General features: G+C 46.2%; 1 long non-coding RNA gene across 5 annotated transcripts in view; it reads right to left on the reverse strand.

The window, feature by feature from the left end:
* Positions 1-757: 757 nt before the first annotated feature.
* Positions 758-26509, reverse strand: part of LOC107318389 — a 32508-nt gene continuing 6756 nt past the window's right edge. For 2 of the 5 annotated variants that reach the window (XR_004308433.1, XR_004308432.1), the window contains exons 2-4: positions 19080-19240; positions 7007-7123; positions 758-6852 (exon numbers count right to left, since the gene is read on the reverse strand). This is a non-coding gene — a long non-coding RNA (uncharacterized LOC107318389). Of the gene's footprint in view, positions 6853-7006; positions 7124-19079; positions 19241-20020; positions 26362-26509 lie in introns of those variants that run through there. The other 3 variants (XR_001557338.2, XR_001557337.2, XR_001557336.2) reach the window with 3 other exon arrangements.

Here is a 26509-nt window from a genome sequence, read left to right on the forward strand (position 1 = left end):
TCTGTGTAGTGCTCCACGGTCTGATTCCACTTCTACTGTGGAACATCTCAATGAGACCGTCACTTCAGCAGCAATGAGAAGGCTAATGATACATAATATAATATAGTATAGTATAATATAATATAATACATTACGATATAGTATAATATAATATACATGGGAGGCTGCAGGTGAATTTACATGTGTTGCCATTTAAGTGTCATGTACCTGTCACGCAAAAGGCACAGATCTTTCACACGACTCAGCAATGCTTTCTTAGACAACAGAGACCAAAAATCAAGTTCCTCTGCCATAGAGTCAGAGGCCACACAGACATTCGCACTCTCAGATCTGTGCGTGAGTGTATGAAAAGAAATAAGCACATTCATAGGGGTACATGTAAAGTCAGAATTTTGAAGATCCCCAGTGCTAACACTGAGATACAATACTGTTATGAGAAAGCCGTAGGAATTACCAGAGGGAGTCAGACAGTTTGTTGGTATACGGAGTCGATGGGTTCACAATTCTTAGCCCTTAATAACAGTGGGTAATTATTGCTGAAGATTGCTGGGGCAGCAGTGTGACCTAACAGGGCATTTGCACTAGTAATGAAGGACTGGTTTTGTCGCAGTCACAGTAGGAAAAGTTCAGGGGACCCATTTTTTAACCTCAGCCTTACACCTGGGCTGGTGTTTTCCTGCAGTACGACCTTTAGTATTCTAAGGGTGCACTCCATTTCTCACAGCTTCTTATCAAGATTCTGAGTTAGCATCTCAAATTCAAAAACATCAGAAAATCCTTTATTTCAGTGTAAACTGTGTGTTTTACAGTTCATTAAGCCAGTAACATTAGGCTGCAAGACTTACTTCCAAATTCTTGCTTTCAGAACTCATCTTAATTACCACAAACAATCCCAGACTGTGCTGAGATGCAATTGTAATTTGGATTTCATTGTAATTTGGATTTCAACTCCTTTTGAATTTCACCTGCAATACTTTGACTGCAAGAGCTGGAAGACAAATTCCAGGTTACAGTCTGCTGGAGGGAAGAAGGGCGTAGGGAAGGGCAAGTGAGTTACTTGAATAAGTAAGTAGGATTTTTGCATTTATAAAAGCCACTAACTATCAAGAGAACCAGTGAACAGTAGTTGCAGTATTTGGCTTCAGGCTCTTCTTAAAGTCTTAAATGGAAATTTCCTTTTCCTGACCCTAACAAAATTATTCTTTTTTTGTCCTTGCAGTGTTCATTGTCTTCTCCATAGAAAATAGCAGGCACTAAATACAACAACTAATACAACAAAAAAAGTCTGGCCAACTACAGAGAGCAGATGGAAGCCTTTACACACGTGGAAACACATTTCAATTGCAAATGGAAACACATCAATGTTATGAAATCTCATCAGTTGTTAGCGCAACCCTGACTCCTTTCAACTCCATCACAAAACCAGTGAATGCCAATGAGAGCTGTGTTTTACTTAAATAAATCATGTCAAAAAGTGGCATGAATATTTGCACAGATTAGCAGCCAGGTACGTTTACTTTTTCCATCCTGCCTGGTGCTGCACGTGACGTGCTGGCAGGTGGGGAGCAGCCAGGGGAAGGACTTTTCCTCTGTTCAGTTCACTGTGCCAAAGAGCACCGCACACACCTACAGCGTTGTGTAAATCATTGAGGCAAATTATAGCGTAATCTGGAACAGTTGCCTGAAAAGTGCTGTTTCATGGGACAGTCTGGGGTTGTTTGTTAATAGGAAGTTAACTATGGGCTGTGAAAGCCCCTGTGAGGTTTTCCTCTGTTTGATTTAGCTGCTCTCATTTACATTGTTCTCAGCCTTGCTTTTTGCTGTGTTTTGAATAATTTGTGGTTTTGAGGTAGAAAGTCGAAGTCAAACCTGATCAGCAAATCCAGTTTGGAACTGCAACGTGCTGTTGATGCTAAAAACCATCTATTTTGAAGTGATTATGAAGCAATTCCCATGCACTGGGACACTTTCAGGGAAGGCAACATCTGTTTCTCGGTTGTTTCTTCTGTATTCCTGTTTTTACCCACTCCTAAGACAACTCTGTCCCTCAGGATCTTTGGTAATAAGCAACTATAAATACATGGACAAGCAACCAAGTATTTCAGAACATCTCTGTCATACATGACACACTCAAAATCCAGGACTGAAATTAAACTGCTCGTTGTTCCAAAGTTTCCCAGGAAGGGGAATGTGGCACTGCACCCACTCAGCATGTAGAGGTGAACATCCCATCATCCCAAATCTCCTTCTGTTGTAACTTACAAAATCTATAGAGGTATTCCTATGACCAGCTGAGGCTGCAATCCTTTCCTCTCTTGCTCTTTATTGTCTGACCTGATAATGGTAGAAACTTTCTTCTCAAGATTTCATGACCAATCTTGATGGTTGTAAATGGAGTAGAGCTGGTTTTGGTATTTAGTTTAAAAGACAGTAACTAAATCCTGGCCTTGTGATAAATAAATTGAGATGGTGTGTCTTTCTCCGTCTGAACATGAAACAGTCTGTAAACAATGGATATTTAGTTAACACGTGGTAATGTAATGAAATTTAAAGAAACAGAAAACTTTTTCCATTTGATGTATAAGTAGATTACAGCATTTTCAGCATTCCAGTCTAACAACAAAGGGGAATCTGGATCAGGTTCCATTTAACCTAATTAAAAGTGCAACGTGAATGGTTTTCTGGAGTTCAGCAGCATATTCCCTCATACATTTCTAATTCATTTTGAGTAAAGACGGATGTCAGTAGTGGTAAAAATGGACATCTCTTTGATAAACTCTGTATGCCTTTCTAATCTTTCTATCTGGCAAGAATGTATCTATTATCTCTCGTTAACAGCACAAATAATGGCTGGGCATTGTTTTTTTTTTTTTCATTAACACTGGATGTTATCTAAGAAAAAAAGAAAATGTACAGAGGTTCCAAAGAGCCAGTCAGGGACTTTAAATAACCCACACAGTCATAGAACAGTTGGCAGCACTGAGTTCCTACAGTGCATGTCTGCATGTCATACCTGTAGCACAGGAGTAAGGAGTTCCACGTGGAGTGGAAAGATTTTCTAAGGTGAGAGGGCCGTTACAGTGGACATTAAAGCAGTTGCAACTCTACAATAATAAAAGCAGACAGCCTATTTAAACCAGCTCCCCAGGAAGTCCTGGTTGCTTGGTGTGCTGGTATCTGTGCTCTGGATCTCAAGCTGAGCCAATACTTGGGGTTGAAATATGGGAGATACGCAGGTTCAAAGGTGAACCAGTGTGTGTGTGCCCCTCACATTTCGCTTAAATACACACAATGCCTTTTCTTCCCCTTTTTCTTTGGTAAGCACACATTCAAGAGCAAAGATTAGGGCTAGATAAATAAAGGTGTGTGGGAACTTCTACATATTTAGGTTCTGAGTAATTTTTGACAGATGTATTGCTGCTGTGTCATATGGGACACTGATAAGCCACAATTGGTTTCCTGGCCCTTTTTTTTTCTCTTTCCCACAAACATGTTACACAAAATTCACATTCTGCACTAACTGAAACTTTTTACAAAAGTCAAAATACCTTTTCTGTACCGGATAGTGGATGGATGGATTATATGACTCTGTAATCATAGAATCATTTGAGTTGGAAGAGACACTTAAACAGTTTATCTAGTTCAACTCCCCTGCAGTGAATGAGGTCACCCACAGCTCCATCAGGTGCCCAGAGCCCCATCCAGCCTGACCTTGGCCATCTGCAGGGATGGGGTACCCACTCCCCTCTGGGCAACCTGTGCCAGTGCCCCGCCACCCGTATTATAAAAACTTCTTCCTCATATCCAATCTAAATCTGCCCTTTTTCAGTCTAAAACCATTTCCCCTTGTCCTGTCACAACAGATCCTGTTAATGAGTCTGTCCCCTTTTTCTGGAGCATGACTGCCAGAGAGTCCTGCATCTACTTATGAAGTCAGGTTTACACGGAATATCACATAATAACCGAAGCCAGTCTCTCAGGCATTTACCAGAGCAGAGCAGAAGGAGATGGGAACACAGCATAGTAACACTCTGTTCTGCAATCAATCTCCCCAGACAGCATGCTGATTCAAATAATAACGAAAAGTTCTAATGATTAAAGAGATCAGAATCTGATACCACATCTGGGTGTGTGCAACGAGGAGAGATGAGCATTCTATGGTTTTTCCCACAGATGACACAGAACCTGAATTACAAGCTCACATCACATCTCTTACAAAGTGTAAACTTGCAGCCACTTATCCTCAGCCTCCTCCATGTTGTGTTGCAAAGAGAAATTTCCAGAATATCTTGGAAGGATGGACATTAATGATGTGTTAGAATTATAAGCTTATTTTCAAAGGTTCTAAAACAAGAAGAGAACAATCGAGCAGAGTTTTCCTCCATATTTATATTTATAAGAGTTTTTTAAAATTTAACATAGCGCCTTGTATGGGTGCCGAAAAAAAACACCAGAGGCAAAGAAATTTGGTGTCAATGGTAATTCCAAATCCACTGAATATAGCTCAAATCTTCTTTGCTCTTAATTGGATTGATATCCATCTGGAACAACAGCACTATTATGTGGAAATCATAAGGAGACTGTACATTCTGACTGCAAAACTTGCTTTTGGTAACGCAAAGGACCTGAGAAGTCCCCAGCAGATAACTACAAAAACTACAGAATGTGCATAATCGGTTGCTTCAGTTTCCTTTACATTTTTCCTCGTGAGTTTTCTTAACCATACGCCAAATACCCACCAAGGATTTGATAACCTCCAAAAAGGCCTAAGAAAGGAAACATCATAAAATGTCATGGCTGTGTATTTGTATTTTATTCCCTTCAATGGCTTCCTGAAGCTCACAAGCTCTGCCAAAACCCACACTTCTATATGCACAGAGCATCAGTTCTGCATAAATATCATCCTCCTTGTTTTGAATTTGTATGGGCTTTTGCAGACTGAATTTCAGTCCCTGAAGTGCCATGACAGTGCCATCATTCTCTCTTCTTTGAAGTATCTGAAGTTCTCTTTCAGTCATATAAAAGTTTCTTAAAAAGCCCTGAAGAGTGAATTAATGCCTCCTTCAGTGCACCGATTTGCTGCAGCAGCGAATGGCAGTAAGAAGTGGTTCGGGCCTTTGTGTCCAGTGGATTACGAGCAGTGCCAGGAATAGGGAAATATTTTCTCATCTTTGTATGGCTACTAATTCATTTAATGGCATCAAGCAAATTTCTTAATCTCATTACATCATAGTAACTCAATTTTTGAAATAAGGTTGATGAATATCCAGCATTGCTCATCATTTTGAGATCTGCAGCTATAGAATAACAACGTAGGCAGATTCGGGATGACAGATGATCCAAATGGAGTTTTGTGATACTGGCCTAAGGAAAAAATGTATGTTGCCAGGATAACATACACAATACCAAAGCAGTTGCTAAATAAGCAATGTGGATTATGAAATAACTAATACTTAATTAAAAATGGTGTTAAGATTTATGAAGTCCACCAAAAGATATCTCTAGAGATTTCCTCAGCTTCTCGTCTGGATAGCATTTTAAATTTATCATCACCATAATTATTTTCACGGTTCCAATTTCCAGAGCCCTATTCAGGATGTATGTATTGAAAACAATAACCATATTATCTATGTAGATCTTCAGAAACTGGCTTCATCATGATGGTGACTCAATGTGTGGTTATTTTGGGGGTCTTAGGGCTTGGCGATAAATGTAAAAAAGTTGCTTATCGTGCAGCTGTCTTAGCTGAGTACTCATTGGTTTGGCTTTTCATTGTGCTTGTAGAACATCATTTCATTAGAGCTTTTTGTCATGACATGAGACTCACTGCATTCATGGATAAGGCTTATTCACAGGAGTGTGACTTACGGGGCTGGGCCCAAAGCTGGCCAAGACATGGGGAATATGTAGCTTTGGAAAGAAGCAGGACACTATCAGCAAGCATGGAAAGTAGGTCCTAAACATAGAACCAGTGGCAGTCTATTTGAAGACAATCCTTCTGCAATGAAACATGATCTGGATTGATGTCAGGGGAATATTTGCTATTCACTGACATCAACTCACAGCTGGTATTCTTGAGGATCAGGAGTTTTTGCATTAAACTGCAGGAGAATGGATACATTCCTGTTTCCAGGCAGTCAAACACTGCAGCTGGGGCCCATTTTGCACGCCCTCTTGTCTGCTGCCACTCCTGCCCCCAGCAGACCCATACAGTACAGTGGATGCCTTGCAGGTGTGTATGGGAAATTGGTAATCACAGCCTGAACCTCTGATTAATCAGCTGAGGCAAGTGCTGGGTCTCTTTAACCTGGCATGTGTTTATAAAACACACCTTTGTTTTTTGCATGGAGGTGTACTGCCAAAATTGTCAAGTAACATCTAAGAAAACACAAAACCCGTTAGAATGATATTCATTTTATGTACAAGTACTTACACCTTACTCCTTAAACCATACCAAATGTATAAGCCTTAGGGATACCTAGTGGATTTTTCATCCAAAGTTCAATTATTTTCAATTCAACTGATGAACTGAGTGTACTGACATCAAGGTCACAGGGCGTGTTGGTTGGATGGCTAAAATTCTTCAGAAAGGGGTTTGTGTATTTATAAGGATAACAGTAATATTCAGAGTGACATCAGGAGGGTAATAAAAATAATCAAAAGAGTTTAGTGAAGGAATTAATACGTTACCACATAGGATAACAAATGAGGAGCTGGAAAATGCGATTCCTCTGTGGGGCTTTGTATAGCTGCCTTCCACTGTGCTGCTCCCATCTCCCTCTGTGGTCCCTAGGACTGCACACCTCTTTTCCAACTGGGCAGCAGACACTGAAGAAATGTGGTCACAAAGCTCTGATAAATAAGGCATGGTTTTACAAAGGAGCATGAATGATCGTGGTAAAAGTGCAGTGCAGAGCAGACATTTAGGGACGTTTGGGTGGTGCGTGCTATGAGCTCGGCTGTTTCATGCTGTGGAAAAACCAGAGTGACTGTGCTGCATTCTTACCTGCAGGTTGCTTGTGCCTGCCTGCTCCCGGCTGCTTGTTTTCCGACAGTGCAGACAAGCCCATGGTCCCGTCCTGCCCGGCGCAGCAGCAGCGTGTCGTCAGGCCTTGTGGTAACACTGCAATGTGGAGAAACTGGCATGAGGGTGAGATCATGCTGGTTGTGTTTTCTGACCTGCAGGAATGTAACCTCAATGACCTCATGCATACGCAGAGCTTGGCAGATGCTCCTATTTGTTCCACTTGGGAATGGAGCATTGCGCTTCACCCTTACAATGCCTCACACAGTGCAGGTGTTGGCAGTGAGCGGTCTTATGAGACACCACCATTGCGCCAGGAGTAAAAGCTCCTCGGGTGAGCTGACCATGGCCCAAGGGATGGCCCAAGAGCGGCCAATGGCCCTCATTCCCTGCTCAGGGCCATGAGAATGTGTGCATCTATGTATGAGCAGTATGTGGCTGAATGAGCTGTCCATGCATAGCAATTGCTACTGCAACCTAGAACAGTTTGAAGCTGGCGTTAACTTCTACTCATACATCCTTTCTGCTACAGAACTGGGTGTTCGGGAAGCATCAGCTGGCCCTGAAAGGCAGAAGTAGCTCAGCTTGTGTAAGTGCAGTTGTCTGCAGTGCAGTAGCACAGAGCAGGGTGCTGAGATTCCTGCATGCTCCAAGGAAACCTTCAGCAGAACATAGGGTAGGCACATTCAGGTGCAGAATCTTTGACAGTAAACACCAACACTGTGTGAGAAGATTAAGTCTCCCTAGTCATCCTATTAATTAACATAATTCATCATATTAATTCCAATACCTAATGTCCCACCAAGAATGTGACAGGGAGAGCTCCCTGCTGCTGGTGTGCAGAGGGTGCTGCGGGCGGCACGAAGCCAAGAGCTGCATGGGAAGGTCACTCATGCTGTACGACTTTTGCACGAGCGAGCCGTGGTGGCTCCCTGCCTGGGCTGCTGAACAGGAGGGCTGTGCACCCCCAGCAGCCAAGCAGCACTGTGCTCCACTCAGGCTCTGACTCAGCGCAGGCAGCAGTGTGCTGACAGTGTGCTGACACTGTGCACCCCCCCATGTCTGAACTTATTCCAGTTTAAACAGTATCTTGCTCTGGATTTTCTTTACATCAGTTTCCTCCCTCCGGTGAGGCTGGGTAAAAAGCTTCCCCAGCAAACAAGCAAACAGAAAGTGTAAACACATCGTGTTTAAATAGAAATCTTTCACTGGCATTATTTCAGCCACAGTAAATAAAATAACCTGTTACAGAAAAACAAACTTCATAAAAGCATTTGGGTGCAGCTCAAGGGAAGAAAAGGTTTTTTCTGCTCCAATGGCTCTTGTGTGTTTCCATAAGAACCACTTCACCGACCCAGTTCTGTCTGCAGTGACTGAGAAATGTGGGGAGCAGAGCAGAGGTAGCTCACGGTTTAAGGAGAAACTCCAGTGAGGATAATTCAGAATGGGCACAGCACGGTGAGGCTCATCCATTACAGCTGTGGATTATTATCTCACTCTGAACCAGACTCTTAAACCAAAACATTATATTTTCCAATGCCTTTGAAACACGAGGAAGCACATACTGAAAATACAGTGAGAAAACGCTGCGAGGTCAGAACATTTGTGTGCTGTGGATTCACGAGGGATACTTCTGTATCTCTACAGAATGTCCTTGTGCTGTGCTGTGAACTATTGGAGCTGACTTTGAGCTCAGTAGCCATACAAGAAGTCTGGTGGTGCAGATCTGTACTGGGCTGTAGCAGTGAGAAAAAAAACTGTTCTCTGTTCCCATGTTTGACATTTTTGGTGCCTTCTAGCAATGTGGAATATCCTGACAAACAAAGGTTATTTTGAATGGTTACTGTGGAAAGCAGTCAGTGAAAATATGGCCAGAGAAGATTAAACCATGTAAAATAAACAAAACCTGAGCATTTCTGAACTACTTTCGTGAGACCCGATCATTTCCCCTTCATCACATTTATTTCAAAGAATTCATAGATCCATTATATAGAGTAAATTTGTATATGTAGCAAAATTCAGAAATAGGTGACTTGCAAAAATAACCTTTCTCCTTTAAGAATGAATAGCTGAGGGTTCTTATACCACATCATATATTCACATGAGCAGAGTTATTGACTCCAGTAAGGACAGCTCTGGGACCAGAGGGATGCAAAATCAGGTCCCAGTTTTGTTTGCTTATTCAAGCACAGATCTTTCTTAGAAGAGGAAGAAAAAGACTCTGTATTCCTGCAAAACTTGTGGCATTGCGCTCTGTGCCCATGACAAGGGCAGGGCTCTAACAGCCCCAGGGCTGACCAGTGCGAAGAGGGGGAACAAGCCCTCCTGCTTAGAAAGGGAGGCAAAGAATCTGGGGGCAAACAAAAAGGTTTGGTCGTGTTCCCACTGCAGTTACTTGAGATGCATAACATTGAATTAGCTGGGAAACATGGCAGAAACAAATCAAGTCTGACAAAAATGATCCGGCTTTGCACAAAATGTTATCACAACAGTTCCCTGAGTTACAAGAAGGGTGACGTCCCCTGCATGGAAACACAGACTGCACAGCTGTGAGCTCTAACAAGCCGTGGTGCTGCTGTTCCGAATTAGCCAGGTCAATAATTGGTGTTGTCACTGCTAGAAATGGCTGCCTGGCCCAGCTTTTGGTGCAGCTGGTTTGCTTTGCAATGACACATTTCCAGAGGTAGAAAAAGAAATAGAATCACATCTTGAAATCTCACTCTGGAAATCTCACCGTGCAGAGGCCAAGTCCTCAGTCTCCCATTATGGCCAACTACCAGAGGGTGACATCACAATGATGGCAGCCACCTGCAAAAGCTCATCAGTCCTTTCACTGACTGCGGGTCTGGCAACAGAGATTTCTCTGTGGTCTGTTCCTCTGGTGAGCACTCCACTGCTCAGCACAGCTCCCTTTAGCCAAGTCCTGTGCCATTCCATGACACACACAGCAGCACATACCGGATGGTGCTTACATCCAACCACACCAACACTCCTGGTGTTACTGTCAGCTCACAGTTAGACACTGCGTTACCACGCCGTGTTCCCATGTTCCTGTTTTGTAATGGAGAGCAGCAGGTCAGTACGCTTTGCGGCTGCTGCATTATGCTGGAGGAGGTTTTGATCAGAGAAGGTCACCCCGGGCTGGAGCCCCTGAGACATCTTTACTTTGTGGCAGGAATGACTGTGAAAACCCCTATGGCACAGCCTGGGGATCCCTTGTTTCAGGAAGAAGCTGCAGAGCTCTGGGGAGCAGCCCGTGCCTGCCTTCTAAGCGTTACTGAGGGGTGTGCTCAGGTGCTTGTGGTAAATGCAGCAGAGAGCACTAACAGCTCTAGGAGGTCAGAGGGGCAGGCAGGGAGCAGAGCTCCGTTCTAGCTCAGCTTGAAGTGACTTGTGTCGCTGCTCACGTGCAAGGGCAGAGAGCACGCACTACCTGCAGCAGAGCTGAGTGTTCAGCCAGAGGTAAGCACATTCTTTGCAGCAAAGAGAAAGCAAGAAAGTGAAAAGGGCCAGAACTGGTCCGTATTTTGTTGGTTATTGGTCTCCACCTCATGTTTTCATTGGTCCATCTTCCCTGCCAGTGAGTTCATACATCCTCAGCTGATCAACTCTCTCACATAGTTACATTCAGACCCACAGGATTTGATGCAGCTCACACTGGGTCTCTCTGCACACACACTTTGCTGAGTGAGCTCCTCCTGTGAGGCTGCTGAGATTCTGGGGGCTGTGAGCCTATAGAAAAAAGTAGGTGGGTCTGGTTTCCCTAGTCGTCATGTTTAGTGTTACACATGCCACAGTGATGAAGCACTGCAAATCATGAGTCTGCTTGCATTCACTGATAAACCGGTCGTGCAAAAGGCTCTTTGGAGCAGGAATTCAGCAGACGGCATTTTACATCTGTCAGAAGTAATTCCAGGGTGTGGAGTGACTCGTTGGGAACTGCATGAATAATCACGGCTTCATTTTCAGTAAGACAAAGACATGAACTTGTGATTGGCACATCAGTGGGGAGCACGTTCCCATATTAGGGACTGCATTCTGGGGACTGCTGCTAGCAAAAATACCTGAAGGATGGATTGCTTTGCAATGAAAACAGCCCAGGCACTTTTGAAGTTCAGTTTTGTGTACGTTGATACAGTACGGACACAAGACTGCAAAGCTCAGTGTAGGAAACAAAAAGCAAAAAACCTTGCACTGGTGTGCAGTCAGAAAAGTTCCTGCTGTAATCAGAGATCTGTCAAAGGTGTGTCAGTCTCCTCAGTCAAAACAGCGTTACAGTGAATTAGGAAGAGAAGCCCACAGCCTCAAAGCAGGCACAGATTGTGATCTGTCCTGGAGAAAAGCCATCTCCCACCACTAGATCATCCCCCAAACCCTTCTCTTCCTTCTGAAAGGGTTGCAGGGTACCTGCCGTGCACATTTACCAGCGCTCCTTCAGTGCCACCGCACCTTTGGTCAGACACGGGAGGGCTGCCCGGGGAGTGGTACAGTCACTGTCCCTGCAGGTGCTGGAGGAGAGTTCAGCTGAGGTGCTGAGGGACACATTCAGTGGGGACACACTGGTGGTGAGGGATGGTGGGATGGGTGAGCTTGGAGGTCTTTTCCAACCTTGGTGATTCCACGGTTCTATGATCTTAACTTCACTGATTATTTACTCGGCTTTGTCACTTTGTGGATTTTTATTTAGTTATTATAATCAGGCTCCCCAAATATATGCATTATCTGCCATGATTCTCCTCTCTACTGACCTGCAGATCCATGTGTCAGGAAGGTGACCGGAAGGAAGCAAGGATGACCAGTGGGCTGCCTTGTCCCACCAGAGCTCAGGTACATCCCTACCATACAAATACATCAAGTCCTTTTTGAGGTATCACTTCTTAGATCTTTTCCAGAACAGAATATTGTTTTAATTACAATGTAAATGCTTTGTCATTGGTTAATTATTCTGTTTAATGAACAGAATAAACTGTTTTGAAAAGCAACTAATGCCAGGTAAACCATAAAAATAAAAGACTAAACTAAAAAGTAAAACACTAAAAATGAGACTAGAACAGAAGAAGGAGAAATGAAATCATCCTGAGCTGTATGTTTTACTATTAGTCAAGGACTGGGATCTTTCCCTTGCTCCAGTGAGAAGCAAAGAGATTTGTGTTTCAAGGTAGTGACAGATTAACAATTTCCTTTGCCCTTGACCAAGGCCAGCCAGTACTGGTTCCCACTTGTATGAAAATAAGAGGCTTGAGATTTTTTTCTCTAGGCTACAAATGAAGTGCCGGCGGGAGTTTCGCAGCTCTGAGGTTTGGATTTGCCATGCTGCACAAGGAAAGCGAGAAGTGCGAAAGGGGAAATAACTTTCTGGACAGCCTGTGTGTGCCCAGGTCCAGCCCCAGAGCACGGTGAGGTGCCGTGGCCTCAGGCGTTGTTCCATCCAATCTGCCCAGGACTGTCTTGAAGATAGAGCTGTCTGCCAGAGAAACTTTGGGAGCTTGAAACATGAACACCAACTGGAAACTGGAGGCAATTAACACAGGAGATGGTAGAAAAATCTTTATAAACAGAGAAAAGAAAGAGTGGAAGAAAGCTGTGGTTGCAGATCTGAGATAAAAATGCATTAAGGGAAGAACATTAGCTTATGTTACATGTGTAGTAAGGTCCAGAGATTTTACAGATCGGACACTTCCAGCATATTATTTTCTTTAAATGAGTTGTAAGATACTTAAATTACTGTGCAGGGGATGGGATAATGTACCCTCAAGCTGCTCTTGGAAGAACAGGATCACCTGGCTTTTGAGACTGTGGTGTAAGCCCATCATTCCTGTAACCCAGAAGCAACCTGTAGGACTGCTTGGTGCCACAGGAGCAAAAAAGACGGCAAACGTGAGCTCCAAGAGTGCAGCTACATGGACAGGGCATGTCTTGGAGCTGAGCAAGGAATGCAGATGAGTGTGCTGGAAAGGTGTGGCAGGAATGTGTCAGCTGTTAACTATTGTGCTGAAGAAATTCTGCTGATACTGAGGTGAAGGAGTCCAGGAACGGGAGAGAAACCCTTGCCTTATATGAATGAAGGACTGCAGCTGGTGCGGGATATTTGGATGAAAATGCTGCTCAGCAGAGATTCTGAATCTCACATAGTAACAAAAAACAAGGGTCCACCTTGTTATTTTAATTTTCAAAGGCTTTACAGTGCTCTGCACAGTGATGTTTTCTTTTGTTTGAGACTTTGCTAGACAGGCTGCTTCACAGCTCTTTCCAACATCAACATCATGACACCTCTCAGAAACTGGCCTTGTCACTACTAATGAGAGAGGAAAGGCAGAAAAATCAGACGTTTGATTTTCCGTAATGGAAACTGATACAATAGAGGAAATATGATGGCCAAAATGGGATAGATCAAGACCACTGACCGGTATTCATAAAGATAAAGTGTGAAAAGCTGAAGTTCTCCAACACGTAAAGTATGGAATCTGCTAAATTCCAAGTCAAAGCTCTGCCAGGATCTGAGCCCTCCTTTTGCTTTCTGCCCTGTTACTTTCTTGTGAGTCTCTGTTTCCCCATTTGATGTGAGTTTCAGCTGTGGAATGCCAAAAGGACATATACAATACATGCACTACCTGCTGTACCTGCCCGCACTGCCAAGCTGCAAAGAACGACTCCAAAGCACAGGGAGTCAATGCTGGACCAAAACTGCTTCCCCAAAAACGGTTTAGTGACAATCACCGAATGTGCCTCACTGACCTTCTGATTTCCTATTGCTTGTCCCATGTTGCATGAAGTGCTACAGCACACTCCTGCGAGGACAGTCACAGTGCCACAGGAAACACCAGCTGCAATCAGTGCCTCCTACCTGGGAACAGAACGCTCCCTGGCCATGGGACAAAGCACTCGCTGAAGTGGTCTGCCCTCACGCCTGGCAGCTGTCTCACCGAGACACCCATATGCTTCTCCCATGACCAGAAGGAGCGACAGCCTTCACAGCTGGCACGTGAGCAGCTGTGGGCTCAGTGAGCAGAGCGTGACTGTGTGTGCTGCCAGCAAGCACGCTCTGCTGTGCTAGGAGAGAGTCACGCTGCCCCCACCCCACTGACCCTTCCAGGACTTTCCATCTCATAGCACAAGCTATGGAATTTTTGGTTTGTTTGGTTGTTTTCTGCAAAGTAACTAATGCAGCCAGGATCTTTGGTTCCATAAAAGAGCAGCCAGACTGAGCTACTGAAAGGAGGCATCTTCAGTGGTGGAACTCAGGGCTTTATTAATTTATCTGCTCTGTCACTAACACAATGTGCTGGTGTGGAAGGATTGAATACATGGTGCCAACAGCTGCTAAGGGACTCATCAGTCCCAGCAGGACCCAAAGTCATCGTCAGCAACTGCCCTGCCCTGCAAAGCATGGTGAGAAATGGGCACGTTGGGTGAAGGGGAAGAACAGGGTAAGCTCTGGTGTAAAGTAGCAAGGGCTTTTTGCTGGAAACACAACGTACGTGCCAAATATTACCCTTGACTGGTGGTTGTGAAAGCTAAAAGTGCCATCTTGTCCGCAACAAGAGGCCACCTCTGAATCATATCCTTCAGTGAATACGTCAGGAAGAAATGCAACAGGGGTTACCATGTGTGTGTGTGTGCTAGTAATTAAGTTTCCTGGGAAGAAATGAGAGGTCCAGAGATGTGTTAGAGGCACATTATTCACTCTTCACATGGATGAAAGGTTGAATGGTCAAACTCCTCAGAAAGCAGCTGTAACACAACAGAAGCAGAATGCCAGTCACTACATCACAGCAGCTTTGCATATCCCCCCCCAAGAGGAAAGAAAACAAAACTCATCCCAGTGATTGTCTGCTGAGTTCCCAGCTTTTTCAAGATGAACAGATCTGTGCCAGCTGAGAAGAATGAAGCTGATCTTGTATGCGAACAGCACTGTACTATCACAGTGAACCTGTAATTCTGCACGCATGTTCAGTAACAGCTTGTGCATCCTGTGCTACTGAATTCTTCCATGCTGACTCATCTAATTGTTGCAAGAAAGGAAGAACAAGCCTACTCAGCTAAAACGATTACAGGAGGAAGAGAGAAATCAGTTTAGGAAATATGAATCACTTGAATTATTTTACAGAATTCCTGAACGAGGAAGCTGGGGCTCAAAGCTCATACAAAAGATCTGTTCATTGCTGGAAGCAAGCCGAGTCCCGCAGCTCCTAAGTGGGCGCCTAACCACAAAACTTCCTGTCTTCATCTAAGTCAAGATGCTTGCTCATCATTTCTTGAAAAGATGCTATCCTAATCTTTTTTCTTCACTTTATATTTCATGCGTCGATGCAGCTTACAGGGCGAGAAGGAAATGAACTAACAACCCAACCACGTATACTAGCAGAGCCCAGAGTTAGTTTTCTATTGCAGCTGAAGTTACAGAAGAACAGTTTCCTGGTGGGATCTAACATACTTAGTGGTCACAAAGTCATTTACACTGCTTTGGTGCAAAAGGGGTTTGTAGTGACTAGTGTAGGACTGGCTGCAAACAGCCTTATCAAGTACAGAGATCAAGAAGCTTTTTTTAGTGTATGGGAATAAAGTGCTGATTTACATCTGACTGTAAATTAAATTGAGACGAGTGATGCTGAAACCATTCTGCCTGACTCTTGGATGCTGCTTACCCTTGAGGGAAAATGCTAAGCTGGACCTCCGACAGCTCCTGGATCAGAACAGCCACAGCCCAGTGCTTTAAAGGCAATTAGCACTTACTGCAGTATATTGCAATAGCAAGAGCTGACTATGAAGAAATGCAAAAGGACCAAGAAAAGCTGAGTAACAGAGCAATACAACAGCTTCTGTGTGGGGAGTCCATGCCAGGTGGGACCTCTCAGCCAGGGCAGAAAGGGGTGGAGTGGGGAGAGGATCACCAAAGCCTGCTAAGGGTAAGTGCTGCAGAGAGTGTGGGGAAGGCTGCCTAGAGAGAATCAAGGATCCTGAAAGCCAGGTTCAGAGCAAATCAGAGGAGCCCATTCCTCATACAGCAGTTCTAGCCCTGCTGGACACAGAAGTTTCCCAGGGGCTCAAGGGTAGAATGAACGAGGATGTGAAAAACAGACAGTGAGAATCACCAAGCAGGCTCATCTAGCTCATCAAAATAACCTGAACTGAAAATATTAAAGGCAGAGAGATTACTTGGGGAGATCTGAAGATGTATATGCCCTTATATTACCGTGCTGTAGGTATCTGCCTGCAGCCAGGTTAGGAAAATGAACTCTGGACTCACAGGAGCTTGGTTTGATGCAGCATGGTCATACGGGCAAGACAAATCTCTTACATGCAGGCGAAGATTTTACTTTTTTACTCTTTCTACCATGGGTTGTTTTTTTCTAATTTTGTGTTGCTATTTCCCTGATAATTGTTGCCCATTACAGAAAAGTCTGGACAAGTGTTTCAAAAGCACTCCTCAAAGAGGGATGTGGCATTGGTTGTGGATATTTAGAGCCACCGCTCTGAGAGATCACGAACACTCACAGATGTGAGAGCCTCTGTCAACAAGAAGAGAGACAGATCTGCTTTCATACTCTGACTGCACTGTCACTGGCCTCTACTCTCAGGAATAGCAGCAAAAAAGATGTTCTGCTAAATGGTATACTGGGGTAATGACTGTGTTAGCACATGGGGCTCGCTGCTGCATGTCCACTCAATGTCATTCTGTTTTGGCAATCGACGTGTTTTTCATTATAGCTTTATGAAGTTATAATTAGAGATCCAGCTGCCCTCTAATGGCACTGATTTTAGCTGATGACAGCCACACAGTTCTCCTGCATGGTGCAGCGTTACACAAAGCTCCATTGAAAGCATCCGCAGTGTATGAAGAAAGCAACAATATTTTAGGTATTAATAATTGTTTCTTTATACATCACCTTGGAAATCCACTGATTGCTATTCAAGCACAAAATTGATTGTTTGGAAGTTACTTTCCTTGCCCTGGCTTTCAGAGATCCCAGGTAACTGGAACCACAACCCAGAATACCTGAAACTACAGATGGTTGACATATCCATTCCCAAGAAACAGAGCTGGGAGTTCCTACAGCTTTTTCATGCATTTATGAGCACTGCTGCATTACAGGCACCCACACACAGGCTCAGGCCCTGAGGTGGCCAGGACACATTGCTCACCAGTATCCATCACGTCTCTTCATTCCTCTCCCATACTCACATCCCTGCTGCTTGCTCCTCCTGTGGGGTTTCGCAAAGCACCTGCAGTGTTCCCTATCCCACAGACCATCAAAACCCAGCCTGCCTTGCCCCACGCTTCGCTGGGTGCCAGCTAATAGAGGTCTTCAGCTGAGTTTTTGACTCAGGGCTGGATGTCCCTAAGTTCCCTGCAAAACAGCTTTAAGTCCTCCATGCCATGCCAGAATCTAGAAGTGACCCAGGCACAGTCCCCAGCCCTGTGCTTCTCTAAGACCATTAACTGCTACCTGCAAACCGAGGCTGAAGTTAGAGATAACTGGAACGATACCAGTGGGGAGCAATGAGGAGAAGCGCTGAGAGAGGAAATTTGAGGAGGAAGCAGCTCTTTGTGGTGGGTGAGGAGGGCCATGGCACTGGCACATCCTGTCGGAAGGAGGAAGCAGCAGAGCCCATGTACAGCCATGGGGTGGGCAGGCAGCATTCAGACATTTCTCTGGATGCTTAAAAAGCCACAGGGTTAATTCAAGGTTAATTCAGAAAAGCACAAGCTTATTTCTGGACCTACTCTACTTTCCTGTCCTAACAAGCAATAATTACACACCGACTTTATACATAGCTGTGAATTTGAAGTCAGAGGCCTGGCAGAGGGGTGAGGCTGCAGGGCTGTACAGGGCTGGGTGCTGCAGGGCAGGGTGTGGAGCAGCGCTGCCTTTATCTCAGCTGTCACCATGAACTTTTCAACTCTCACAGATGCTGAACAGTCTCAGCACCATCCCCTCTATCACCGGCTGTCTCAAACAGTTGGGCAGCCTTTGAAGAAGGCGTGGTGGGCAAGCTAAGCACGCGGGCCAAGCCTGCTCTATGCCCACAGTTTGGGTTTAGGCATCACGTCCTGCTGTGCCCCTGCACTGGCCCTCAGGATCCTGCTAGAGCTCAGGGAAGGGAGTGCAGGCAGTTGAGCCCCGTTGCTGGTCCCAGCCTGTGCTTCAGGTGGGGAGAAGCTCCAGCTGGGCACAGAAAACATGCCTGGGTGCTCAGGCCTCATGCAGCCATATGTCCTCACGCAGCCATGTGGCCCTGCTGTACATGTGTGCTCCCAGGGCCTGGGCTGAGCCAGCAGCCTGGAGCAGGACAGGGCTGTCCCTACAAGCCCCTGGGGTTCAGCCAGTGCACAGAGCGAGGCCATGCTCCTGCAGGCGCAGGTTGCCAAGCAGACATTCATTGTATTTGCAAAAAAACATTAAATAAAATAAGCCACTGGGTTTCTCCATCCCTCCCCTCATGGGCCTCACCACTTCTGCATCGTTCCGTCAATGTGGTATTTAATGCCTATATTTAAAGCCCCGCAGTCACCTCAGCAGTGCCCTGCAGACTGACTGAGCATTATGTGGTCACCCTGCAACACCACAGGAGCCCCAGCCGTGCACTCCACCACTACAAAGCCCCTGTACAATGCTGCTTTTTATATCTTGCACTGAGCTGAGTGCTGGAGCAGGCACAGCTATTGGCGTCTGGTGTCTGCTCAGCTTTATTTTGAGGTGTTTAAACTTAACAAACTGGCTTTTTTTAGGCCCATATGCACAGATCAGGTGGTCACCTGTGGCAAGATGTTTATTCTCAGACTCTAGGCAATGCCAGGGAACAGCCTTCTCCAAACATCGCTGGAGCTATTTAAGTAGCTGCTCACAGTTACCCCTCGGTTCAACACCAAACACCACAATCTTGTTCATTGAGCAACAGCTCCTGGAGACACAAGGGTGAAAAGCCATCGGCAGCTGGCTCTCAACTTACCCATGGGATTTCAGGGTTCTGCTGTAAATGAGTGTTTACTTTCAAAGAGCTGTAGGCCCAGTATAGTTTACCACTGCATCAACCTTGAAACTAGCAGATTTACCTGGCAGTTTGGCTAATGTCCCTTAGTATCCTTTGCTTCCTGACTGCATTGCAGGCTGTTGAAAGGCAGAGAAAAAACAGGTTCTTGGAGGGATGAGCATCCAGCTGTGGCACAGCAGACCCTCAAGACTGGTGAATGTGCTCAGGACCAGTGGCAGCTTCCTAGAAGAGGACAGATACAAAAGCATTAGCACAGGGGAGCAGTGAAGCCTGAAAGTTTGGATGGCATCAACAGAGAGGACAACTTTCATATGTCTGATGGCCACGTTCCTTTCCTTGGCACTTCTCCTCACCTCAACTACCGCATCTTTCTTCCACAGCCCCCATTCCACCTTCCTCCCCCTTGGTGCTGCTCCTCACCTCCCTCCCTCACCTCTCACACAGCCCCTGCCCATGGCTGCCGCTCTGACTCGCCCAGCCCATGGTTCTGCAGGCCACCTTCACCTGCCTCAACCTTGCACCCCATAAGCTGGGTGTGGGCCAGGCTCTTCACATTGCAGTCACCCTGAGCAACCTGGAGCAGCAGGCGGGGCAGACCCACGTTGTGGATTCACCATCACTGTTGCTGCAGCATTGAAGAGAGCACAGATACATCACACAGGTAAAGCTCAAAGCAGAAAAGACAAGGGACACTTAATGGTGACAGCTTCCTGAGTTCCATTGCAGACTGTACTCCCTGCCTCATCTGCAAGTTGTCTGAATGGGGTTTAGATGGGGAGGCTCTTTGGCTTTGGTACTTCCTCCCCCCAGATAATTTCATCTCTGGGAGGCCACTGTACTGAATGGATTATGAACTTAATTTATCTGCAGGGCTCAGCAGGAGCAGCTCTGCATCTCAGGTCCCACACTGGTTTGAGTGACATTGTCCTGGGTTTATGCAAGCGTCAGGTGAACAGGACTGCCCCAAGCTCAGCCCCAGTGGGTGCAGAACGATTCTGTTACCTGCAGTACGAGCCCCATTTGGGAGCAGGGCAGTTCTCTCTGCAGTGATGTTATGTTTGTTCCTGGTTTCTGGAAGTTGAGCAGCTCACGCGTGCTGTTCGCAGATGGCATGAGACACACATGGAATTTGCACCCACAACATTTCTCCCATTCTTCCTTCCAGAATGAAGAAGTGAAAATTCAAGCTAAAAGCATGCACTGATTGCAGCCCCACAGTCAGTGCCACCAATAGTTAAAAGCAGGCTCGAGTACAAACCTCTCCAACATTTCAGTCTCTGCCACAGTTACTGCTCAGCACAAACCCCGTCAGTCAGAAATGCAGGGAGTGCGTTTCTGCCAAACCCTGCTCCTCGGTGCCCTTATGTCAGCTCCTTTAGGATCAGCTGTGAACAAGCAGCATGAATTACAGGACACATCTCCCCACTCAGCTGAGGCGTCCATCTGTGGCCCATAAGTATTCACTGCAGGCTTGACAGAACGCGGCAAACTTTGCACCCACCAAGAGGAAGGAACGTGTGGGTTTAAGTTCCAGGCAATAGATGGGCAGGAAGGCACGATCCAGGAGCACAGATCTGTGCTCATCTGTACTGATAAATCCCACTGCACCCCAAACTGTGCTGCTGGGAGCTGACACTGAACGGCTGCTCCACTGCTGCAGCCGTTTGCTTGAGTGCTTTAACCCCTCACTTCTGGTCTGAACGTCTCGCCCAGATAAACGAGTGGCTTTGCAAAAATCTCCCTATTCGCAGTTTTTTTTTACTTCAAGCACGTTCTGATTTTCGTTGTCCCCATGCACGGAGGTGAGTCCCGTCCAGTGCTGCTCCTGAGCCGGAAGGAAAACAAACGCACACAGCACTTTTCGATCACCTCAGCCTTCGCTTCATGTGAGCACGTTCCTGACCTGCAGCGCGTTGCCCCAAAGGATTATTTTATTCATCTCCACGGACCCGTGCAGAAGAGCGGCACATCAAAGCGATGAGACACGCGCGTCCAGCACTCGGCCCCTCGGGTCTCCACGTACGGTGTGCGCTCAGCCCCACGCGCGATCATCCGCTGCCGCCTACAGGTGGAGCGGCCGCCTGCAGCGCAGCCTGCAACAAGGCCGGGAATCCAGCTCCCCGCTGTTAAGCAGAGCTCGGTCTCTCCTGCCCTCGTGCACCAGCAGGGCCCGTTCCTGCCTCCCCCTGCGGTGCTGCTGCAGCTCGGGGCAGAGAAACAGCCAGCACTTTGTGCCTCTGCCAGTACTGAGCTACTGCAGCCGTACCTTGATGTGCACCTGGCTATGCCTTCCACTGGGACAAAGGAAAAAACAGGAGTTCATCACAGAGGCACTTCTGGGCCGGCCGTGGAATTTATTTCCTTAAAAAGTATTTTCCCTGAAGCCTTGTAGAGATTGCAGCCCCAGATAACTCACATTGTTCTGGTGCCATACAGTGGAAAGAGCTGAAATGGCAGCAGAAGGGGCACGGCCGGGCCCTGCAGCGAGCTCTGCTAATGGGACAACCGAGAAACCTCTGTGTACAGCCACAGCAAGAGCAGAAGGACAATGAAGTTGGAAGGGGAATGCAGGAACACAGCATTTCTGCTGTATTTTTACCAGATTAAAAAAATAAAACCTTTGTGTGACTAAAGAAGCTCAATGCAATGCATTCTGTAATTCATACCTAATGCTGTGATACAGAGCGTCACAAAGGCTGCCTGTACCTCAGCTCTTTAATCTGCAACTTCCTTCTGAAGCTCAAAGCCAAGAAGTGTTGTATTAGGCGTAAGCTTAAGTCCAGAAGTCTACAAGAAGCTACTTCAGGTTGGTACGTTTGTGCACCCTTCCCTTCCCTTGGCACAAATGTAACACGTAAAATTCCCTGCTGCTTTTCTCACTCCCTCCTAGGGTTTGTCTTCCCAGTTGCCCTCCCTGGTACTATCAGACCCATTTTCATGCTTGGGTGAACCTCAAAAACCTTTCAGAGTGGGAACCACCTGAAGCAGCAAACAGCAGCAGCTGTGCCTCACGGGCCTTTCCCAAGGTCCAACATTTCTAGGTAACTCGTCCAGCTGCTTTAGTTGTTGAACAGACAGAGGCTGGGGAAAAAAACAACATGTCTTTCTAGAAGTGTCTAAATATTCCTGCACAATTTCCCTCAGTTTGGCCGCCCTTTAGACTGTGCAAGTCGGGACTCCAGTCCATTTCATCTTCATTTTCACACTATTCCCTTGTTGGCAAGTTTCCTTGTGCTGTATGTCATCTTCAAGATAAAGAGTCACGTCTCTTTCCTATTGAATTAAACACATCTGTGTGCCAGCAGCTGGGCTGGCACCTCTTGAGCTCCCAGGCTGTGGCTGAGAACTCCTGGCCTCACGGCGGTGCAATGGGGCTGAGCCACAGGCTGCCACCTCCAGAAGTCACCTGCTTTACCAAGTTCACCACTGTCCAGACAATGGAACAGACGTTCAAATACACACTCAAGTAGGTTCTTATACTTCTCAGTCCAAAAGCCCTTCCCCACAAGAATTAATGGACGTTGCTGTGGGTTGCATTCCATTCACTTTCCCTTCATGTACAGTACAGGCTCCAACCAGAGAACGGCAGACTTGGAACGGAAAGCCAGTAACAAATAAAACGGCAGCACACAAAAAAAGCAAGGCTAACATTTGTAGCAGTTTTGCTTAGAATTTGAGTGTCAGTTTAATTAAGACTATGAAGGTACGTTTGAAAAGCAAGCAGAGGCCTTGTGGGCATCAGAGACAAATCCTAACAGTAGCGCTGGTCAGGCTGACAGCAGAGAGCTGCTGGCTGCTGCCCTGTTTCCATCACCCCGACCTCACCTCACCACAGTCGGTGGGACTGAATCCTGCCAGGAAAGCATCTCACTGCAGGAAAGGCTGCCCAGCTCCATGCTGTGCCCAGCCATAAACCCAGCTCTGTGCTGTGCCCAGCCATAAACCCAGCTCTGTGCTGTGGCTGAATGTGAGGAGAGCCACACATTTGCAGTGAGAAAAGGGAAATGGAACACAGCTCAACTGGACTGTTTTGGCATTTAGATGCTTCCCCTTTCTTTTTCCTAGAATGTATCTGGCTGACACTTTGTTCTGCTAAAGCTGATGCATTAGGGCTCATTGATCTCAGGGCATTTTTCTTAAGAGCAAGGCAAAGTCAATACAGAAAGCTCACCACGTTCTTTGCCCTTTCTGCTGAGCTCATCTTTTTTGCCAACGTATCATCCCATCTCTTTGGGCTGATGTGAGGCTGGGAAGAGGCTGCTGCCCCAAGGTCCTGCTGAGCCAGAGGCATCATGGAGGCTCAGCAGTTCACTGCTGTGGTGCTGGGGGCTTGGAGGCGGTGGTGTGTATCTGCTGGCCCCATCTCAGCCCCCTGCAGGACTCCTGCTTTGCCTGCATGGCTTCCAGCAGCTGGACCAGGTGAAGGTGCACAGCAGAAGCTGTGGCCTGGTGCAACCCAGCATGTTCTGCTTGCTCACCGCCCATCCTTAAAGCATCAGCTGGAACACAGAGACATTTGCTTCCTTTCGCTTCACTCTGGCTGCTTCCTGAGGAGTGGAGGGACAAGGGCTGAGCAGTGAAACCCTTTGGGTGCGGGGCTGGAGATGCTGGTGCCCAGCACAGGGTGCATTACCGTGATCAGCACACTTATTTAATACAGTAACTTGAATACATCTGCTTCTGCACTTTGTACAGGCAACTGCTGTTCCAGCATCCCCTCAGGACACAGCGTTCCCCACAGAAGGGTCCAGGGACAAAGAGCATCTTTTGAAGGCTCTTGTTACTCCTGTGCCATATTTATCATATCTGATAAGCTTTCCAGTGAAATTCCAAAAGAGATGTTTATCTCCTTTTAGAGAAATAACTTTAGCTGAAGTTACTTTGATACAAACCTGCTATGACTCCTTTCTGTAAGTGGAGAACTACTTAAGTGCTACCCTTGAGGAAAAACTGGTGTAATGTTTCCCATCTGTCTGATTTTGTCTCTATGAGGACTACTTTGCGTACCAGCTCTGGCCTGATATTGTTACTGGGGGGTTGATTTCAGTATGCAGTCATATTTCTATTTACTGCAGGTACAGTTTCACAAGCATTTCTCTTTGGAATCAGCAAAATACCATTTTTCTCTCCTACAAAAATGGTACAGAAGGCATTTTTGGGGTTCCATTTGGGTTTGCCATTCACATGTGAAAGGGCAAAAGAGAGGAAAACTCCATGGCATTATCAGTAAGTTTTTATACCTTTCTAAAGACATGCACAATCACATAGGCCTAGTTTACTGTGTCTTAGATCTCTGCATGCTGCTCATTCCAACACAGGATCTCAGGACAACTTCAGTGCAGAGGGAAATAGCCATGGACAACGGGAAGGACTTTAAGCATTCACCACTACAATACGGTATATGTTAAAAATGCAGCCAGTGTTTCCCAGCAGCACCACCAGATTGAGGCTTTGTTCTGTATTTCACGCTGAATTCAGCTCGCTGGGATGGACACAGTGAGGCTGCCCCAATGGCTGCCAGCCAGAGCCATGGCAGTGTGCAAGGACTGCAAAGAGCACAAGGGTGGGCCACCAGCATATGCAATATTCTACATTACTCAAAGTGAACTATGAAATAGAACAGATTTCTTCCAATGGGGAATATCTGTATTTCAAACATTCAGTACCTACATCCTGAGCCAGAACAGACTGCTTCTGGAGAGCAGAGCTGCTCTCTGCTGTCAACACAAACACCTGAGGCAGCAAACAGCAGCTAACCTTACAGTGGTTAGCAGTGGCCTTTGTGCTAATAGCAGAGCCACGATAACCAATTTAGTTCAATCAGCTCCGAGTCAGCATCAGAGTGAGCCAGAGCCCTGCATTGTGACATCAAGGACAGGACATTCAGCACAGCTGCAGCACTCTGCCCTGCCAAACCTCCCAGCACCCTCAGCAGGCTCAGACATCTACACCTGAGACCCCATGATGGTCTCCCTGCCACTGCAGCCACAAAACCTTCCTGTGCTGGAGCTCAGCCCCCCTGCATACCAAACACAGCCCCTGCCCAGCCCTGCCCCCCTCTATGGCTACATCCTGCCATGGCCTGGGTGCAGGTCTTCTGTTGGAGGGCTTTAGGGCAGAAAGCTGGTTTCCACACAATGTAGAAAATGTTCATTTGCTTGCTAAGATAATGAAAGCAACTTATTTCATTTCATAATGTTATTATTAGTCTGAAATACTGTTAAGCATTGGTTTCAGCAAACACTGCACTGCATCCCCTCACTGGTGTGCAGTGTTGGAGCTGAAGAGCTGCCAGTGGGATTGTATTTCCCCTAATACAATGCAGATGTGTGGGTCACCACGCTGGGAGTTGCTGCCCTCTCCCTGGGGACACTGACACTTGCAGACTCAAGTTCTGAAGCACCAACCAGAAGGTGCAGCTCCAGGGGAAAAGGCTTAAGCTGAACACTGATTGTGAATGCATTTCAAGGAACAAACTGCTATTGATTCCATAAATACTGAAACACGTCACCTAAATAGAGACATTCCTGAGTCTTATTTGAACTTTCCATCCCACAAAAGCAGCAGCAACAACAAAAACACACCATGGTTTTTGAGATTAAAACAAATATGAACTACATCAACTCCTGTATCATTCAGCTCTGATTTCATTTCAAAGAAACCTCCCTAGAACACAGCTAACAGAATTTAATCGGTGCCTGTTTGGTGGTTACAGAACAGAGGGTCACAGTGCAGCCTCTGCTCCCCAGGCTCACAGAACATCTGATTCCACTAACACCATCAGCTGCTTTTCCAAACAACTGTGAAGAAGGGGAGGAAACCCGATTCTGCCCTGCTGGCATTTGTGCAGATGTTTGCTTTGTGTAGGAGAACTGGAAGAAGTTGAGGCCCAGTCTGAGGAATGCACAAATACAGGGACAGCAGTGCAGATCTTTGTGAACCTTTGCAAACCCTCCGATGAAGCAATAATGGCCACTGAGCCAGTGGGTCAGCTGCTGGGGCATTAGCAGTTGCAGCCACATAAGCAGAGGATGCCATGAGTTGTGTAAGGACATCTGTTATGAACATCTACACCGAAGAAAGGAACTTAGCAGTCCTGTGGACCTCAGCGACACAAGAAAATTCATCGACATTCCTGCAGAGAGGAAGGAAACTTCTTATCGCACTTCTGATATGAAACAGATTCACAGTGCAGAAGTGTGATGCAACAGTGAGATGACAATAGCAGGGTGGCAAAGTCTTTGGCTACAGCAAATGAGAACAAGCCTAAACACAGCAGCCATAGATGCAAAAATGAAGGAAAAGAGCTGCTTACCTTTAGAAGGCCTCAGGTAGACAGAGATCTCCAACAAGAGATGCCCTTACCTCCACTGCCAACCCTTAAATGAGGTCTGGGAAGGGGTGGATCCTGGCTCCACCCCTTCCAGTCACTCAGGTGCACTGCATGCAGCTGAGCTCCCCTGGGTTGGCCCTGCCTTCCCACCAGGTGCT

The sequence above is a fragment of the Coturnix japonica genome, chromosome 9 (genome assembly GCF_001577835.2).
Source record: "Coturnix japonica isolate 7356 chromosome 9, Coturnix japonica 2.1, whole genome shotgun sequence".
Classification (NCBI taxonomy): domain Eukaryota; kingdom Metazoa; phylum Chordata; class Aves; order Galliformes; family Phasianidae; genus Coturnix; species Coturnix japonica.